The sequence below is a fragment of the Nipponia nippon genome, unplaced genomic scaffold, assembly GCF_047370975.1.
Source record: "Nipponia nippon isolate SJK-2023a ecotype South Korea unplaced genomic scaffold, ASM4737097v1 scaffold_4, whole genome shotgun sequence".
NCBI lineage: Eukaryota > Metazoa > Chordata > Aves > Pelecaniformes > Threskiornithidae > Nipponia > Nipponia nippon.
Window position 1 is genome coordinate 85,418,234 of NW_028262358.1, and position 20,955 is coordinate 85,439,188.

Consider the following 20,955-nt stretch of genomic DNA (forward strand, 5'->3'; position numbering starts at 1 on the left):
TCTCTGGGCCATTCTCTAACTTGGGTGTCTTTTGGGGATGAAGGCTTCCAGACCTCCTCCTCTAGTCCCAGTCGGTCCCTTCTAAGGTAGCATCAGAAGCAGCATCACCTAGCGCGCCCGGCGTGCTTCTGGCACGTGTCTCCTGGATACCCTCTCATCTAGAAACCGAAAAGCGGCTTTTCTTTGACTGGAAGTGCGGTCAGACTATTAGATGCAGTAGAGTCTTTGCTCATGTCTGTTGTTAGTGGAAGTCCCTGGCTGTGCTCTGAAACAGAGGAAGATGTCGAGGAACGAGTGCTGACGAATGGGCTACCTGGTTCCCAGCAGAGGTGGTGCCCGGATTACTGTAGTCCTTGTGAGGCAGCTCCGCAGCTGCTGCTGGCTGATGAATTTCCTCGACCACATTTTGTTTTTCTGCTTCAGTGGGTCAGCCTTTTCCTGACCGAACTGACTGCTGTGCAGAATCCATGAGTGGCATCTGTACCCCAGAAGATATGGGTGCTAATGGTGGGACTAGGTGTTCTGTTGGTCCATCTTCCCTGTAGCAGATGGGGTGGTTTTATAAGCATGGTGCATTTTCCCCATTGAAAACATCTTTCTGGGTTTGCCTCAGAAAGACTTCTGTGGAGCAGAAATATCCATCTCCACTTCACCTTTTTTTTTATGAGGGTTTCTGGGAGTTTCAGCCACACAGCTCGTGGTGAAGCCAGCAGCAGCGAGGCAGCCAGAGCCTCGCGGTATTTTGCAGGTTGAGAAGGTGCTGCGCACGCAGAGTGCACAGCACAGTAAACCCGATCTCAGCTCGCAACTAATTATTCTGTGTATAAAAATTCCCCTACTCTCCGTTTTGCCGTTAGAGGCTCGCTGGTGAGATTTATGACTCTGGCTAAAATGAAGTACCATTTCCTTTTTCTCAGCATTACTGTGTGTGGCCTCTCTGGCTTTTCTTGTTAAACAGGCTTGAGTTCACCCAACAGGGAACGTATTTTTGAAGCCCTTTCCCATCACAATTCTGCCTTTCTCTTTTTCTGTTTGTTACGAGTGAAGATAACGCACAAAACATTTTCAGGTCTTACAACTTTCCCCTGCTTGGTGTAGGTGTAAGAAGGAGAAGCAACCCCTTCACGTGAGAAGCAGCATTGTCCTGCTGTCGGTCCCACCACAGCTTGCACAGGCTCGTGGTAGACCATCGGTATGGGTGGGAATGAGACAAATGGGTCCTGCTCTGCACGCTGTGGCTCTTCTTGCTTCTTTCTGCCGAAGCAGATGGAGATTACCTCTGAGGAGAGGAGGAGCAGCGTTTGGCCTTTGCTTGGTGGAGTTGGTGACCCAAGGGGGAGGTGGGTTCCTGGAGGAATTGAGCTCAATAGGTTGAGCTAGATGACTCGCGGCTTTTGGCTTTTTGTAGCACCTCTCCATTCACTTGGAGCAGCCACTGCTGTAGCTCAAAACCTGGGCTCCCTCTGCTTCATAGTTTGATGCTCAACTGTTGCGTTCAGCATTTGTATGAGCTAAAGGATAACTCTTTCACTTCATGCTAGAGCGTGGGGGACCAGCTGTACAGCTCGGAGAAGGGCTTTATTTCTCCTGCCCTCGTGTTGCGCACATATGTCCTCATTTCACAGGCTGATGAAAATGAGACCACGGACTGAACTTTCTGAACTGGCAAATGCATCACTGACTTCACCCTGATCTGAAATCACCTGAAAATTACTTTGTCTGATGTTGTAAGATGGTAGGGTTTTTTTCTGAGCACAGAGAAAAAAAGGGAGCAATGTTGAGCTGCTGCCATCTCTCCCAGTCGCAGTTAGACGTAGTTATTTTTGTATTAGAGCTTGGAGGAAAACCGGTAGAGATGCCAGATAAACCTTCCCAAAAAAACCATTTGTGTTAATACTTAAATATTGTTCATCTTTTGCAGCATTTACTTATCTGTTTCCCACATGCTGAACCTTATGGGGAGTTTTTGTGGTTGACTGTGGCCCGTTCTTTCATTCTGTATTTTAACTGTTTTCTCGATTTGCATTTTTTAAAAGAAATCTGCAGTAAAAGTCTGACTGTGATAATCGTTTAACGCGGGAACATCCTTTCGGCAGGGCTGGCCTGCCTTCTCGCAGTTCACGTGCATTGGGGCAGGAGTCCCAGAGCATAAACCCAGTGAGCTGCATCATTTCGCGCCACCCTGGGAAGCAGGGACAGCAATTCATCCTCATCACTGAACCGTCTTATTTTCTCCTGTTTGCATGTGTATTAACCCAAATGTCTAGTCCTTAAGGAGAAATACACCAGATATCTGAATTTTCATCAGATCTGACATAAAGTATTAGGCTGTGACTTTTGCTGTGTATTGGTTTTACTGCGTCAGGAATAAATGTTCATCTTGTGTCATTTCGTAATGTTGTTGTGTGGGGGTCTTTCTCACAGCATGTATTAGACATTCCTTTTACACCTAGCTGTTCTTTCATGAGTCATACCACCAAGATAAAATATTTTCAACGGTGGCTTTATTTTAAGTCAAGTATATTCCAACGATAAAAAGATTTACAAGTTCCTGTGGTGATGCTCTTGAACTGCAGTCTCCCGCCTCTCCTAGCCCAGCCTGGTTGATGTGTCACAGAGTTAACTGCAACCAGAGGACAAGAGGGGGTGGAAAATTCCCCCCACGCACATCCCCCAGCTCCTCTGAGGGTTTTCCGTTTAAGCCTAGTTGGTGCTGTTAAGTGTAGCTGGGGAAAATCCAGTTTGCAGACCTTGGAGCGCTTCCCTGGCCAGCGCAGGGCAGCAGCAGCTGCCTTCCCCTTCAGTCAGTCAGCGGCGGTTATCTTGCTGCTTCTCCTGATGACTTCAGTTGTGGTTTCTAGCCAGACTGATTCCTCACGTGGTTTTGCCATTATCTGAGCGAGCAGCTCAATCTCATCTCCGCTGGCTGTTGACACAGCTCTCCCAGATAGGGACACGCCGCAGAGCTGGTCCTCGCGGTCCTGGGTGGGTGCCTCCCTGCTTCTGGTCCACACTTCCTCCATTGTGGTGGTCTTCTACATCCCACCTCTGGGCACCAGGGAAGAAGCTTGCATGCCCTTCGGACTCCTGGCTTTGGCTGCCCCTGGCCAAACGGTGCACATGAGCACAAGCAGGAGTGATGGATGAGCATGTTCCTTCTCTTTGGAAGAATCGAGCACGTTATTAGGGGGAAATTAAATGCACTGATAGAGAAGCCAGGCTGTGCATCTTTTCTGACATAGGTATCGATATCATCTTGGGTTTAATTTACAGATTTCAGGGAGAGATCCTGCACTAGATGTCAGGAGCATTGCAAATACCTTCTCAGCCTCAGGCAATCCTTCAAGCAGTTGCAAGCTACAGATGTTCCAATGAAGCTGTTTCAGCCAGAAAGAAATATTCTTCAGCTTCACTCAAAAACACACAAAACATAAAGAAAACATGTTTGCTAATCTGTGATGGTACTGCATGTAACAGCCTGGGATCCTTGACTTCACTGGGACGAATTTCTGCACGTTTGTGTAAGCAGCCAAGTGATGTGTTGCTTCAGAAAACACCAGCTCTATTTGCACATCCGTGCTCACTTCTTCCTGCTTGCTGGTGCACAGCCTTCCTTAGATATTTTTTTCTCCTGTCCGTGTCTGTGAGAAGCTCACCAACTCATCTTGTCACGTGGGTTCATTTTACTTAGCCCTAATTTTACGCGGCTGTTGTGAACATAGGTGCGTTTGCTAACCCAACTGTGTATTTGTTGCTCACCTCCCTCATTGTCGGCCCAACTTCTCTGGTTTTCTGGAGCATGATTACACAATTTGCTGTGTTTGAAACATCTTTCATGCTAACCGGAGTAATACCCAGGTACATTTATCACGCTCTTCTCAAATCATCTTTCTTGGTTTGTTCATTGCAAACTGAAGAACTTATCAGTTCTCCTCCTCTTAAGCATCAAAGCTCTCATTATTTTACATTAACAACAAAACCTCTCTTTGAAACACTCTGTATAACAGAAATCCAAGCTGGAAGGTGTTTTCTTGAAGTAAATACTTTTTTAGCTTCATGTTTCCTTCTGCCAGTTGTGGTATCTGGTGTGTCTTTCTTCATGTTTACATTCTTCAGTGCTAACTTGATCTGCCAAGCAGTACTGGAAGCCCTCAGAAAGGGGAAAAAAAGGGTAACCTGGTTCAAAAACGTACAAGAGGTTGTTAAACAATGTACGTTTTTTAAAAAAAAAAAAAGCTTACAGTGTCTTGTTTGAAGTATTGTTATTTTTGTAGCTTTCTATGCAGCTGTGAAGGCAGATGCTTCTTTTTAAAATAAAGTTTCCTTGCCCTCCCCGTGACTCCAGAAGCTGGGTCTTCAAGTTGATGTTGAACAATGATTTGGTGGCCTCTCGTGATCCTATAACTGATTGCCCATGTGTGCAGGGCTGTGCTGAGAGCCGAGACCTTGATGTGAGCAAGCCTTGGAGTGGAGAGTGCCTCTTCCCCTGCCTAGGACCCAGCTCTTCCCATCCTAGCCAGTCTGCGTGTTAAAATGCTGAAACTGCTCTTCAGCAGATGCACTATTGGCTCTTCATTTTGTATAAGCTCAGTTTTCATGTATTCCTTGTAAGTTTACAGCTGTAGCAACAGTTTTGCTTTTAATAATTTGCCTGTTTCAGAAAGAAAATTCTTTTATCAAATGGAAAGCATGAAGAAACCCTCGTGTTGAGCGTAGGCGTGGGGTTAGATTTCATTCTACCCTAAGCTGACCCCTGGGCAGAGAGATTCCTGCTTTCATGTTTTAGATCATGTGTAAAACCTGATGCTGGCTGGATCACCCCGCATAGGGCAAGAATATCTAGGGAACATGGGGAGAGATACAGAGTGAGACATTTGCAGAAGGGGATGAAATGTTTGGGATGCAGCCTCAAGCTTTCTACAGCAGTGAACATCAATCACACCTTCTCAGAAAAGCATGGCACTGAAAGTCTTCCCCCCCCACCCTGTTTTTTTTCTTCTTTCCCTGTTCCCCACTTCTGTTTATTCTCCTTTCCTTCTGATATGCTGTGGCAAGTGCAATTTTAGCTCAGAAAACTAACTTGTCCTTGAAAAAACAGAGCCTTCCCCGGTTTTATTCCTTTGGCCATTGAGTAAGCAACAGTTATTTTTGTTCTACCAGTGATTTATGACTGAACAGATTTGGAGTTTATATTTTTAGTTTTATAGGCAATTTAGATAATGTATATTTGCAGCCATAAATATTTGATCCTCTTACAGTCTGTGGATGAACATTATGTCCAGTTGGAGAAAATTTTATAAACTGAAGAGAGACAAGCCTTGTGTTCCTAGCATAGCCTCATGATTCTTTTCAAGTACCCGTATAGATAATCCTTAAAGGTAGCAGTATTTTGAGCATCTGTTGGTAAATCATCTAGGAGGGTGCCATCCAGAAGAAATAACCTGCTTTTCATAAGTGATCAGGTCTCTACAAGGCTTGGAGTAAAATGCTGTAGCTCAGAAAGAATTGGCCTTTTTTTACCAGGAACCGCATACGTATAAAAAACAACCACCAAACCTCTTTCATTTGCACTGCTTTGTGTTATTTTTTGACTTTTTAATGGAGTCAGTAGACATTTCTTGAGAAACTAGAAGTTTTTACTGAAGAGTTCATTTTGCAAGTTTCAGAAGAATAATAGTTTTTTTAAAAAATCTAAACTTTTGGGTTTTATTTTCCTTCCCCTCGCCCTCCCCCTTTATCTAGTTTGAGGTAATTCTGCAGACACAGCCCTCGCAGTGATCCTGGGAAGATAGATACATGCCACTGCTTGTACTGCTGCTGTCCCTTTCTGTTCAAAAGAAAATCATCTTCCTTTCCACTCCCAATTGCCAACTTTATTCAAGTAAATAGTAGTTAAGCATTCAAATGTTTTTTTCCAGGGAAACAGTAAAGTGTTGGGCACCGGCAACTTGAAAACTTCAACTTGAAAATCCCTGTGACTTAAAACTAATTACTTCTCCTTCCACAAGTATTTCCTTCCCACCCTCCTGCTTAACCACTTCAGAGCATGACCGCTTCCTTGGTAGATGGGGGAAGCCTTTTCGGAGTCAGCTGGGACTGGGCGTTGGGTCGGATCTTGGCTGTGTGCGAATACCAGGACTCGGGTGCTGGGGAGTTCACCCCCTCTTCCAGCCCCCCAACCCCTGCTCTCAGCAGCCCTCCCTGTCCCAAAGTGCCTCTCCTCCAGGGACTGAGCTCCAAGCCTCTTGCACGGTGGTGGAAGCACGATGAATTTGCTGTGGGCACACGAACATTTTAGTCCCTCTCCAATTTTCTTTTCACATGGACTGGCATGACAGGTAGCTTTGCTTTAGGGTGGACAGAGGAGCATGACACTGGGGGACACCGAAATAGGCTGATGGTGTTTCTTCTCTGAAGATCCCCAGAATAAAGTGGAAACAAAGGAAAAAATTTGATGTTCCTGACTTAAATTCCTTGATAAAATCAAAGCAAAGTTTTGACAAAAGCCAGTATTAATTGTAAAGTGTGTTGGATCATTTTGCTAGTTTTGTTGGAACACCTTTCTGGTATGATGTGCAGTTTCATAGAACCACGGAATGGTTTGGGTTGGAACGGACCTTTAAAGCTCATCTAGTCCAACCCCCCTGCCATGAGCAGGGACACCTTCCACTAGACCAGGTTGCTCAAAGCCCCATCCAACCTGGCCTTGAACACTTCCAGGGATGGGGCATCCACAGCTTCTCTGGGCAACCCGTTCCAGTGCCTCACCACCCTCATTGTAAAGAATTTCCTAGTATGTGTGCATAGACATGCACATACCTGCCATATGATCTGGTAGAATAATCACAGAAGCATTAGTTTATCTGTTCTGTAATTCTTCTCAGGGACCTCATATGTCTGGGTGCTATAAGAATGCAAGAAAAACATAGTCTTTGTTGTAAGGTGTCTACAGCTTTCGGTAAGAGGAGGCATGTAATGGGCATAATGTAATTGTCATGTTTGATATAAAGACCTTCTATGTTTAAAAAAAAAGGCCCCAAACTGGTTTTAGAATTAGAAGGAAAAAAAAAAAAAGAGGGGTTTTGTGATGATTCAGTGCTTGAATTTTTTAATGCCTGCCTTTATTTTATTTTAGGTTGCTATCGACGGAGTTGCCAGAACATTGCCCTACAAAGCTTTGGAGGGCCACTTCTTAATGGATTGCTGCAGCCTCTTAATTTCTCCATTGATCCTGTTCCCTGCATCGTGAGAACATTTTAGCCAGCACAGAACCTAGAAAAGTTACATGTAAGTCATGATTCAAATTCCTTTTATTTAAAGGAAAAAAGAAAAAAAAAGGTCTTGGGGAGGCAAGGTGGAGGCAGTAAGCATCATACTTCAGAAAAATACTGTAAAAGCTGTAATTCAACAGCAAACATTAGGTGGTGAATAAATTGTTATTGAAGTAGTTACTTGCTTTTTTAACCTAAATGGTGATTGTCATTTTGAAGGCTTTTCTAAGTGTTCTGCTACCACATAGTAAACTGTAGCAAGAAGTACTTAAAATAGCTTCTCTTCCCCCCATCCCCTTAATTATGCTTCGTTTTTCTCCACAACTGGGTAAGCGCATGTACACTTACCTCAGTGTGCTCTGCCGAAGCTGCACGTGCTCCGCACGAGTTTGGAGGCCGTCCCTTGCTCAGCAGGACTGCAGGCATCTCTGTATTTTTCCCATCATAAAACCCATATCCTCCTCCTTTGGGTTTCCAGAGTACTTCCCTCGGAGGAGCCCAGGCGCTGCTTCTCCTTTCAGCCTGCTGCCCTGAAAGGCTCTTTAAGCATCAGTAGTATCTTCGTTGCCACCTCCAGCTCCTTCCAGGTGGAGTTAGCTGCTCCACCTGGCTGTAGGAGGGTGGAGAAAGCCGTGCACAGGTCTGCTAGGGAAAAAAGGGATTGGCGGAGCTGCAGACCCCTTCCTATCATCTCCTCAGTCTGGGTAGTAGTTCCTGGTGCGTGTTGTATGCTTTGATTTTTCCTCCCAAGACGGGGAGCGGCTGTGGTGCTGTGCACCCATTTCCTCCCCCATCATGGCTCAATCCTTCTCTGAAACCTCTCATAGCATCAGCCTGGCATGGAATCAGTGGGCTATTCTAAAAGGGAAAAATTGGTTTGACCCTTTTAACTTGTCAGCGGTTCTAACCCTAATTCTGGGATGGATCTGCAGGTGGAAGAAGCCTCTGGACCTCTGCGTGGATGGCACCGATGTGGTGGTCTGTCTGTGCTGTCCACAGGGTGGGACACCCCAGAGCTGCCAAGTTTGGGAAAAGGCTTGAGCACAACTTTATTGCATTAAGTTTTTAAATGAAACCAAATCTCATTGTGGTTAGGAGGTTTTTATCTTTCAGATGGTGGGATAGAGCAGCTTGGCAAAAGGCCGCCTGAGCCAGAGATAATACAAAACTGTGGTTCACTGTGTGGCGCTGTGCGTGTTCCTGCCCTCGGTCATTCACTGCGGTACCAAATTCACACGACACAGTTTAGTGATTAATCAGGACAGGGCAATGAAGCCGACCGCAGCACTCATTGCCGGTCAGTTTTTCTTGAATGCTTACTACCGCCATTTTTAATCTTAGGAACTGATTTGTAATGTTACTTCTAAAGAAATAGGAGTATTTTGGAACTGAAGGGTTTATATTAAAAATATACCTTCATTTGAGGTACTTTATTTGCTTATGTGACGCTAAAAGTATTATTTAAAACAAGAAAACTGTATTGCAAAAGGAGGACAGGGTTTTTTAATGCATATGGAAATTCAGTTTTTAAAGAGAGGAGAAAATTTTTTCTGGTGTGATGAATATCAGCAAAAAATAACAGTGATGAAGTAGTAGGCAGTGTAGAAGGGCTGGGTAGTAACAGAATTCGCTGTCAAAGAGGCCTTACAAGGTGTTGGTTTGATTTTGTTTTCCGAAAAAGGCAGAGCATTGCTATTTCGTTGTGGACTTGGCAATATATGGTACAATTATTAATCAAACCCTGATAGCAGGAATCATCTGACTATGGAAGAATTTTGGATCTGGCTTGAAACTTGTTTCTAGTGCTTGTCTTAGGGGAAGAAAACTTGAAAATACGAGTAATAACAGCTAGGCAGGCAGAAACAACTTGTCGTTCATTAGTCCTACTTAGCGCCATTCCCATGAGGTTTGGAAGCCTTATTCGCAATTTTTTGCAGGCTTTTCTCATGATGTGTGAAAAGCTTATCATTAGGCATCTTGCAAATTCACTATTAAAAACTCTTTCAGAGGAACTAACTTTAAAAATGGCATCCTTCTTAGCAGATGTGAAAAAGCAGCCAGAAACTGAATGGACATAAATGGAAAAAAAGCCCTCTCATTCCAGGAAGTGTATAGAAAGTTTTGTCCTGCTGCTTCTTGTCATGCAGATAATCAGAAGTCCCTGTTTCCATCAGTAAAATCATGTCCGGGGACCAAATAAACTTGAGTACCAGTGTAAGGATATAGGAGCTGTCATCAAATATGTGCTTTCCTTTTTTTTTTTTTTTTTTTTTTTACTATGGTGCTTGAGATATGCCAAACTTTTAAAACATGATCTGTGCTCTGACTCCTGAAAAACACGTGTCGCCTTGCAGGTTGTTGGCCGGGGTTGTGCCCCTCTTGCATGCAGATATGTGCCAGCAGAGGTAGATGCAAAGGCAAGCTGCCAGTTGCTTACTTAATTCCTCAGTGTTTCCCACTGTCTGGCTTTTTTTGATAACAAACCCTGCTTGTAACAATTACCTTGTTATAGCAATTCCCATAGGAAGAAGCGAACTTTCCTTTGTTAATTAGCCCTGTTGGAAAGAGCAGTTGCACAAGGTTGACCCAGCTGTAACAACCGTATTCTTCTTGCTTTTCCCAGGGTGCAGTGTATTTAGTAAACAAGTATACCTTCCCCCTCCTTCCACTTATTATTTAGTTTGTATAATACTACTAGGATGCTGATTGATGTGATCTCCATAAAAATAATACGTATTGATGTTTGAATTCAAAGCAGAAGGTTTCTTTTCCAACCTTAACGATTCAATGATTCTATGATTCCTTGTTCTGATGGAGCAGATTGCAAAACCCTACTGTAGTGCATATGTCAAGATAAAAAAACCATTTATCCAGGTCCTCTGGGAATTAATCGTGGGCAGGTTAGACCGTGTATGTTATAATGAGGGAGTAGAGGAATTAGGGAGAAGCTGTGCTCTTTGCCGAGCGGCTCGCAGTTCATTATCCCGAACGATCGCTAATGGCAGTGTACCAATGGGGCTGTGCTGGAGCGCTGGGGATGTGGCCGTGCCTTGGAGCAGATGTTGGAGCAGGGCTGCTGGCATCCCAGCGGAGACGGGCAGTGATTCCTAGCAATTTCCACTCTCTGCTCACGTTTCTCACTTTGGTTTACACCTATGTCTTTTCTTTTAAAAGAGGCAAAAATAACATCCTAATCAATGGCATTCTGTGTCTAATAAATTGTCCTAATTTGTACTGCTTATGCAGTGTTGGGAATTCAGCAATGGCATTTAAGTGCTTTGTTCATAGACAAAAAAAAAAGCAACGTGAAACTCAGAAACCTCTGCACAGAAATTTCATATTTGCTAGGTATGAGCTCTTCAGAATATTTCAAAATTTTTAAAATAAGATTTCTTGAAATCTGTCCTTCCACCATCTGTAGGCAGATGTAAATAATGTAAAATTTTAAGATGTAGATTTTGGTGATTACGTGTCTGTCACCCGCCTACCACCACAGCCTGGGAAAAACGTATCTTTTTTTAAATCTGCACTGAAAGGTCAGGTATCTTGATTGGATTAAGAAGGAAATCAGATTTCTGAAGGTGAAATGGCAACCCTCTGAACACTGACTTACCAAACACTCCTAACTCTCGGTACCAAACCCACTTCCGAAGTGCCACAGCCGTAGCTGAGGACATGGGTGGTTTTATCCTACAGGATTTTGATGTGAGATGTGGCCGTACCTGGATTTCATGATTTTTCTGGTACGTTTTCCTGTTGGAGTGGAGAAGGCGCGGTGGAGAAGGCATTTTCTCACCCATTTTATAGTACTGGTATAGCAGGGCTCTGCACCTCGCGCACCATCGTGTGGAGCATCTCCTGCCCTGAGGAGCTCCACAGCCTCCTGTGGCACCCTGTCCCAGGTGTCGTGCTCGCAACGGCCAAAAAGCGTTTTCCTACGATCTAGGGGAAATCTTCTTTGCCACTAATTAATCCCGTTACTCCTGCTGCCCCCCTGTTGTGAATACGTAAAGCCATTGACCGCTGCTGGCACTGCGTCCGTCCCTCGGTGTGATCAGGTGCTCCTCAGCACCATCGGTGCCTCTGTACCTGAGGCAGGCTGCACCCCCAGTCTGGGTGGCTGGGGACGGCTTTGATAACTGTTTGCTACAAATGTATCTGTTGATTAAATATTTTTTTTTTATTTTTAGATATATGTGTGTGTGCATATATATAAATAATATATATATATATGAAAATAGTTATATAAATATATAATTTGGAAAAAAAAATATATATATGGACAAATATTTTCAGTATGCTCCGAAAAGCGCTTGTGTAGCTTCACACACAGCGACTGCGCGTGCAGACGTGTGTGGGCGGTGAGCCGACATCCCTCTCTCGATGTTTCTGACCAAGAGCCCCATGCCAGAGGCATCCCCATCCGGGGACACGCAGCAACCGCGGGCCATACGGCCAGGAGGGGCATCCTGCTTGTGTTTAGCTGTGTTTAGCTGACACGACGGAGGAAGACGGTGGTGTTTGTTGCAGTACAGCACGCGGTACGAAATCGAATTATTCTGACACCTCTCCCCTTTGCTGCCATTGACCACAGGTTGGTTTGTTCATCACCCCAGCGGTGCGATGGGCTGCGTGGGCGCGTGGTGTCATTGATCTGTTTACTCGGCGTTTCCCACGTGGCCGCCGTGTTGTGGCGAGGACTTTTATTTTTCGCTGCGGCAGGTGACAGCCCGGGTGCGAGCGTGTGTCAGCCCCGGGGACTGAGTCACAGCCCTCCCTCTGCCCGGAGCCGCCGGCACTTCCCCTTACTGGCAGGGGAGATGCCAGCCCATCTCCACGGGACGGCTTACCTGCCCGCGCGTCGCGTTATTATTTTTTTTTAAAGAAAAGACTGCGAGATGGTGACGGTGAGATCAACTTTCTCTGTAACCCAAACCAGTGAAAAGTAAAATCCATCTCACCGCATCAGTTTTGTTTTCACTGCTGGCTCACCCTATCCTCTCCCTCTTGGCAGAGCCCTGCACAGTCATTCAGCGCCCGGCTTGGGGGTGGTGTGGTTGTTAGCTCAGTGGTGTATGACCCATTTATTTTCATAATACTTAGATACCCGCGCTTCTGCAGCATTCAGCACGCGGGTCCTACGACCTAAATCCTCGCCAGAAAAGCACACACCTGATTTCAGCGGCGTGCGTTGGGAGCGGCCGGCTCTGCGCTCGGCTTGTCGAGGGTTGCGGGAAGGCGATGGGCCATTGGGTCTAAGCCGGCTATAAATGAGCAAGGGCAGGTAAAGGTACATTTTTCTGGAGCTGGCACTTTGTCTTACATTATTTTGTTAAATATTGATTGCTCGCTTACGGGACGTGTTTCCTGTTATGATTTGCAAAGAGTTGAGAAGTCGAAGTGTTGTAGTGGATTCTTTTCTGGCTATAACAATTTGCATTTTCAGAGACAGCAAGGTAATTCATGACATGAGATTGTTCACTCTCCTTTCCCCATCCCCAGGCATGGCATCACCTATACTCTTGTTGAGTCTGGTCTTAAGACAGACCTTTTTTCTTTATTTCTCTTTTACTCAGCTAATTGGGTTAGCTTTCTGCAGGTTTTCAGATGGTGATTAGGTTCATGCTTGTGTTGCTTTCGATAAATGGAAAGAATCAGGCATGGGACAGACAGGAGGGTAAACTGGCATCGTAGTAGACATGGGAGTTTTAGGTATAAAATTAAAGAGTAATTTGCAAAGTGACTTGAAGTAAAGTGGATTTAAACACAATGAAATCATCCTTGACAGCAATTTGTTTGAAGTTCTTCTACTATTATGAGTCTAAAGGGATTTTTTTTTTTTAATTGCCAGTTTCTGGGTAGAGTATTCGGCATAATTTCTCACAGGTAAGTGAAGCAGTAACTCCTTGTACCTCAGTGGTTTGGGCAGTGGGGGGAGAAACTGAGAGTTAGGGACAGGCACCTTCTCCATTTCATCGTTTGAGAATTGGTCAGTGGTCAGCTAACTTAGAGAAGGACTCTACCAGGTAATTGAGAGAAAACAATTAATTAAATATGTGAAAATCCAGCAGGATCCCAGACAGTAGATATGTACTACATGTGAATAGCTGTCCTTGATGTTTAACAGAGTATAATGGCACTCTAAATACAAACTGGAAAAAAAGTAACAGCAATTAGCTAGTTTGCATCCCTTGTTCAGATGAGCATTGAATTCTGGGGTTTTTGCATTTATATACTTTTGCTGTAGGTGTTGGAAGTGTGGGTGGCCATGAAAAAGCAGTGGTTACAATAAGATTTTCCATTTATTGCCCTTTGTGTACAACTAAAAATAAGATTCAAATGCTTCAGAATTTGTAGAGCAAGCATAATCCGTCTCTTAGCTCTGATGACTGGCTCGCCTGCAGCTTCAGCTCTGTCTGGTGAGTCCCAGGCTTAAATGCTTGTAAATGGGTCTGTGTTGGAAGGAGAGGCAGAGTTTACTTGCGGTGTGGTCTAGCTATGTTAATTCATCAACTTCTTATTTAAAAAAAAAAAATGGAGTTAGGCTTAGTGCATAAGTAAGAGGTGGTGATGAAAGAATTTTGGAAGCAGAATTTTTCTGCTCTCTGGAAGAAGCAGCTTTGGAGAGGACCGAAAGATCTTTAAAATCAGCCCTCCAAAACTTCAGTGGTGTAACTTGAACTGTTGATCCAGAACTTCTTCATTTGGCAAAGAAAAAGAAAAAGGAAAAAAAAAAAAAGGAAATCTATACAAATCTGCTGAGCATCAAGAAACGAATGCTCAGGGTTAACTTTTTGGCATGTAAAAGCCTTTTGGTTTGGTTTTTAGGGTGACGGTATTGAAATATGCTGTCTCGGTAGCTTTTCCAGGTAGTTGCACTGGTTAGGAATACGCAAAATTAGTTGCAATATCTTGAGCTACTAAATCTGTTCTGACCACGTATTGATACGTCAGCTCGTGGCCAAGAAAAACATTAAAGAGAGATGTTGTCAGCATGTGCAGGGAAATTCATAACTTCGTGGTGTTAAGATTTGGTGCTGTCCCAGCTTCGCTCATTAAGTAGCCATGGCATTTCCAGAGAATGAGTGTGCCTGTGCATGTCAAGGTTCTCAGTTTGATGTCATTCTTGTGATGGATGAGTAGAGAGAGCATCTATCCAAGAGCTGCAGAGCCAAAGGTAGAGGCTGAAAACTTGCCTTCTGCGGCGTGGCAGCTTGAGCTTCACTGCTTTCTTGTTGCTTCGTGACCTTTCCAGGTTTTCCAGGCTTGGCAGGGTAGCAGAGGTGTTGGTCTTGAAAACTGGGCTGCGTAAGACAATAGGTTTTAGCTCTGAGTAACGCCGCGTGGTGCGGAGGATGTGGGGTGCTGAGGGCACTTAGAGGCGCACGCGCTTGTTCCATGGAATAGCCATGCTGTCGGCGGTGAGTCTTTTATTATGCAATGTGAAATCCCTTTAAATTAGCTTGGTGTAACCCTCCCCTGCTTCTTAGGAGAGCTCGGTGCCTGTCGTTGCTGCCTTCCTTTTGCCTTTTTGCTGAAATGCGTGTTTCTGCTTTTACATCTGTCCTCGCCTTTTTGGACCGGCTCCTGCCTTGATACAAAGTACGAAAGGCAAGATAGCTAATGCACTAATCAAGGTTTTAAATATTTCAGGTGGGAACGGGCAAAACTTCAGCAATAATTAGTTTCCACAGCGGTGGTTGCTGCAGGGAATTACATTACATCTGTTATAATCGCCTGCATGTCTCAGTCCTGTAGGTGACCAGATGCTGACAAGCGGTGTAAACGTTTGTTGTCATTTTTTCTGTGGAATTTTCCCTTTTCGGTACAGATGTAGAGGTGGCTTTTTTCTCTCCCCCCCTCCCCTTCTTTCTACTGCTGCGCCCGATGCAGATGAGTTCAAACCTGATGGCTTTGAAGATAACGGCAGGAGAGAGTGCGTCATGCAGCGATGGCACTCACGCGCCGCTCACCGCTGCCGCGCTTTCCAGCTGGATGAGACACGCTGGTCTTTTCCAGGGGTATCGCCACACGGGCTATTTTTAGAGATGGCACATAGGACGCGTTGTGCAACTATCAGTACCCGCTGCCGGGCTCTTCATTTTTTCCCTTGTATGGTGATGAGGTTTTTAAGGTGTTTACCTTTCTCTTGAAGAGGTAGACGGATCTCTTTTTGATTCTTTTAAGCACTTGCAGAGCTGCTCTGCGGAGCCTGTGGAGTTGTGTTTTCTCTACGCAGTCCGAACGGAAGTCCTGCATGTGGCCACTAAATTAGGATTAGTATAAGTGACCGAAGCAATGCAGTTGAGATTTTCAGCTGAAGAGCTCTAACAACCTGTTGGGTTGCATAGCAGAAGATCCGCTAGCTTGGGAAACCCCCAGCTTGGTTTTTTTTAACTTTCCCACAGCAAACAAGCTGCACTCAGGCATTTTTACAGTTGTCATAAACTCTTTCTGTGGCTCTCAGTGTCTGGAGTCCTTTAAACAGCCACCTCGGCTGTCGCTGCTCCCCGTGATGTACGGGAGGTCCTGTGAGACGGCGGCGGCAGATCCCAGTCAGCCGGCGATTCCCTCCCACGCACCCAGGGGGAACGGCGGATGCTTAGGGACGCGGTGCAGCCTCACGATGGGAGCAGAGCCGGACGTAGCAGTTGACTGCTGGCTGACGCCTGTCGCTTGCCGGAGGAACAGAGCTGACTGGTCGCAGGCTCCTTATTGCATTGCTCGAATAATGCAAAAACATTAGCAATGGAGATTTGCTGTAATGGTGTATTTTAAGTGTGTCTCTGTTCTGCCAGCTTCACTTTTAATGCACTCGGTTAAGGAATGCTTTGGAGGTTGCTACTAATGGATGAATCTTCCGGAAAATTGGAATTTTCAAATAAGATTGACACTTTGGAGTGAGAAATATAAATCTAATGAGAGTATTTCAGCAGAGGTTTGTAATTAGGAATGAATGGAGGGAATTTGTACGCGCAGTCTGCAGAAGGGCACAATGGAAGGTGAAATTGCACCCTCTGCGCTGAATGAGGGATGAAAGCCAATGTATCAGTGTCATGGCATGACAGTGTAGAGTATAAATGATACTGTCACTGAGTGCTGCAGAAGGTATCAAGGGAATTCCACTCCAGTAAATTACATTACTTAGACAGACCTGAAGGCATTGTGTCTGAATGATTGGAGGGAAAAAAGGTTGTCAGCACAAAGCAGAAGATATTATAGAACAACTGGCTGCAGGGTTGGAAAGCGGTGTTTTTCTGATGTTTACCATGCAAAGCTCTTCAGATGCTTTTTTAAATTTTTTTGGTTGAATTACAAATGTATTGATGAAGCAATAGTATTTTTTGAGATGGTGTTCAGAGTGGATACCAGCCTGCAGTAAAAGGTTGAGCGTGTACAGCTCCCATTTTTTCAGTAGGAATTGGGAATCCTTCAGACTCGGGAAAAATCTAGTTGTGTGTCCCCAGCTCAAGCAGTGATCTTTAAGCATTGCTTCATTTGGCTGAGGACTTGCTTTTTGGGCTGGATTTTGGTTATGGGGTAATTCTAGCATAGGTTTGTGGGGAGAGGAAGGTTGTTACCATTCTCCCTAGCAGTGTCTGGGGCTGGATTGTGGTGAGCAGCAGCAGATCATGGAACACAAACTTTATGGTCTCATTTAGAGGCACTCAGACAGCATGGCAAGGTCCATAATGTGGGTGGCCAGCAGCATGATGTCATGGTGACAGCGCAGCAAAAATCCAGAGACTTCTTCCCTTTTAGCATGCATGTGCTGACGCATCATATGTATGTGTTCCTCAGACTGTTTTACTCATTGCCCACCCAAACTCACTGCTAATGCCACCTTGCTTCCCCCAGCCACAGCGATGGTGTCGTGTGGAATAGTTATTTCTCGCCTTTTTTTCTCTGTAATGACCTATTACATCCACCCTCAGAGGGGCAGTACCTCAGAGACGGGGCTTAACTGCTTCTCTGTCTCTGACCTTACAGGCAGACAACACCTACAAGCTCGTGTCATTTCCTACTTTGCTCGTGGGTGAGACAGCCCAGCTCCCACTGTTCTCCCAAACTGCCGCTTGACGATAAAACAGCTTCTCCCCAAAAATGCTACAGTTCATTCCGGTGGTGCATAATAAGCCCTGCCTGCCTTGGGGCTTCTTGTAAAACTTCAGCAGACTTTGTACTGCTTAAAAACATATTTTTCCACTTGCCTACTCATGAAAAGCATCACTGAAAATGCATGCTGTAAATAATGATAAGGGAGCAGGCTTCGTTTCTCCTTTCCAAAACTTGCTTCTCAGCAAAGCCCACACATGGCAGGAGGATGGACATGCAGCACAGTTAAATTAGAAGTCCTTAGCGTAGGTTTCTTTACCTGGAAATACCATTTCAAGTTGTGGGGGCATTAACTAGGAAATATGGCCCAACTGAAGGGTGTTGACTCTGGGAGGGTTGTGGTTCAAATACTTCCATGGAAATGGCCCGTCCTCAGGATGCAAGATTCAGTCCTTACAGCCCATAGCTGGAAACCATAGCATCAAACCTACAGGTAGTGTGAAAAAGCAGTGAGGCATCCATGGAAAAGAAGATGCCCTACGTGGGACAGGATTCAGTAGCAGAGCAATTTATTAGCAGGTCCTGATCATAGCCAAAGATGAGTGGGAGGAAGCAAAGTGTCATTTGTATCTCTACTTCCCGCATTAGAACTGGGCTGCAGTGGCCCAGGGGGTAGGACTGTGTCTGTCTGGATAAAAAGGGGTGTTAAGATGTAAGAGAGGTAAAGTTTGTCCTTAGACTATCATTGCCATGGGAAACTACTATGCCTGCTTAAAGCACCCCTTTGTAGTATTATTAAAAATCTGCCCTCGCTCACTTCTCCTGTGCTATTTTGTGTCAAAAGCTGGCATTTTGACACTTTTTTTTTTTTTTTTTGCATGTTGGGAAAGCAAATGCTTTTTCTTCTATTCAGTGTCATTCCTGCAGTCGTGATCAAGCCACGTTTTCAAAATGTGGCTCTTTGTAGTCATCCATCAATCCACAGAAGGCCTATTTGTTCTCACTGCCCTAGCTATCCATATGATGCCGTTTTCCTCTTCCCACGCTGGTCCCGCGGCATGAACGCCTGTAACCAGCACCTGTGAAGTCACCAGGGTCACTCATGGGAGCAATGGATGCAAAGACTGGACTTTAAATGCTGCAAAGTACCATGATTGCAAGAGTGGCGTAGGGGAGGAGAAGGAATGACCGAACTCTACACCTTAGGGAAGACTGAGAGACTAACCAGTATTGCTTTAACTGAGAGAGATACTGAGCCTGCTCAGTCAGATCTGTATCCCCTGGCAAATGTATTTTTGTTGTGTAAATGGCTCCCTGCTGTCCCAGAAGGCTATTGCTATCTCTTCCTATCTTGTACAATGGATTTCTAAATAATCAATCTTTGCGCAGGAAAGTTGTGGTTCAGTAAGCCCAGCTTGCTAACGAGTCAATGGTTTAATCTTAATTCTCACTGCTAGTGCTTTTGATAACACAGGGCTATAAAGTTTGACATAGCAGAAACTTCTCTATAAACTCTGATTTGCTTGCCAAAAAGTCAGCCCATTACCGTTAATTCCCCTCTTATCATTAGTGTTATTAAACTGACGATTGATGTGTAAAAACTGCCATTTGCATGAAGTTCCCAAAACTGCAGTAAAAGAGACTTTTGTTCTGACTTGGTAAGGAGAGGGAAAAAAAAGGCAAAATAACGCTAGTTCTAACAGCAGAGATGTTCATATAAAGACACGTTCTGAACAATAAGATCGTTTATCCATGTATGACATAAATACATCGGAATTTAAATAATGAGAGATCTTGTGAAATGCAGCAAACTGCACACCACTGGCATTGTGAAGTTTCCCTTCTCTAAAGCCCTGTTCTCAGGGAAAAGCAGCTTTACTTTTGCTTTGAAAATCCATTATCATAAGCCTTTTTTTTTAAAACACTTGTCTTAGTGCAATATTAAAGCAATTTTATACCCTAAGAGCAGCTCTTTCATAAGGTAAAGTGCAGTCCCGTGTGTGTGTCTGTAATTGCGGTTTATAATACTTCTCACAATCCTAATTTCCCCAAAATTAAGAAAACCACTCACCTTTTTAGGCTTTCCTTTTCCTAATTATTTTTTGTTCTCCCTGTTTTTCTTCCCCAACAGATTCTTTTTTAAAAATCCCTTCTTAGGAGAAAAAACAAAAAAGGCACAGAACGCTTTCTGGATTCATTGCAAAACACTGCTTGAAGGAAGCGTTTTAAGAGTTTAGGTTAAAAAGTTGCTGCCTCTTTCAAACTGCATGGGTGACATTGCTATTTTGGGAGGCAGTGCCATCTGCTTGTTCAACCAAAAAGCGGGGAAGATATTCCTAGTTCTAGCATAGACTTTGGGTTGATTCCACGCAAAATTCCCAACCAGTCTTCACTTGCACTTGCCCCCTCCATAAGCTGGGCAGAGCAAGGCCGCTCACCTCTTCCACTGTCACAGCTCCCGGGGGAAAGGTGTTCAGCTTGTGGTCCACCAGGAGTTAGTTAAGAAGTGGTTGTTCACAACAGGCACAGTCCATCGTGACGTATGAGGTCCATAATTCCTCCCCGCAGGTGTTCATGTTGCAAAAGCCCTAACGAGGAGACAAAGAGCAATGTAGCGCCCAACACCTGACGTGCTGCAGGTGGCTGCTACCTGCAGATGAAGGAGAGGGTGTTTGGGGCGGGCTTGGTTGGGTTTTGTTGAAGGAGTTGGGGTTTTATTTGAGTAAGAAGGAAGGAGGACAAGTTTTCTGGGGTTTTGCTTGCTTTTGGGGGGAAAAAAAGCAGGAGGACAAGGTTTCCTGGAGCACAGATCCACTATCTACCAGCTAGTGCAGGTGTAAGGGGTGCGGGAGCTAGAGAGGACAGTAAAACTAGGTGGGGAGGAACGGCAGGACTTGGAAGGAGTGCAGAGGGGTTGAAGGAAGAGGTTGACATGAGTAGGACCAAGGTGGAGTCTATGTAGTGTGTACTGCGGGTCTGTGGAAACAGCACAGGGGAACATGGAAATGTGAGAAGAGGTTACTGTAGTCCTTCATAGGTGATAAAGACATTTCTCTGAGATAAGAGATATTTAAGTCTATGTTACATTGCTGGAGTATTTGCAAATACATATGTATCATCGTTACAATATCTTCCTGACTGGCAAAATGTTTCATCCAATCTCTGTTGACAGAAAAGATTGCCTACTGATAATTGCTTTGCTTAAGTGTCTGATAATATGCCAGAAATGAGAGCATTTTCTGTTAGGTCATCTTTAATTATGCGTGTACCACCTGTCAGCTTTGAATCTGGAGAAGATTAGTTTTCTCATTGGATTTAGAGTAGGGAAAAGAAGAGAGCCTTCAACAAGAGGACTAGGCTGTTGCAAACAATGTGCCTATGGGGGAGTTTCACAAGCAGTCTCCTCATCTTCCCTAGTCATCGATACTGCTGTTGGCACAAGCGGAAATATTTGAAATATTGCCTAAGCTAGCTGCCGTAGTGATGGTTTTCGCAGGAAGAGGATTTCAGACCATCTGTTGCATTTCCTAGTTATCCTTTTTCCCCATTTCAGAGGGAGAGGGAGCGCCAAGGTGGGGGAGGACACGCGGCAAGTTGTGGCTCCTTTGGCAGTGCTGGGAGGAAATCC

General features: G+C 44.7%; 1 protein-coding gene across 2 annotated transcripts in view; it reads left to right on the forward strand.

Annotated features, from left to right (window-relative positions):
• BACH2 (BACH transcriptional regulator 2) overlaps positions 1-20,955 on the forward strand; it is a 192,776-nt gene that overhangs the window by 98,023 nt on the left and 73,798 nt on the right. For both annotated transcript variants that reach the window (XM_087777141.1, XM_087777140.1), the window contains one exon: positions 7,136-7,287. The gene's annotated coding sequence lies outside the window, so the exon portion shown is untranslated. The remainder of the gene's footprint in view (positions 1-7,135; positions 7,288-20,955) is intronic.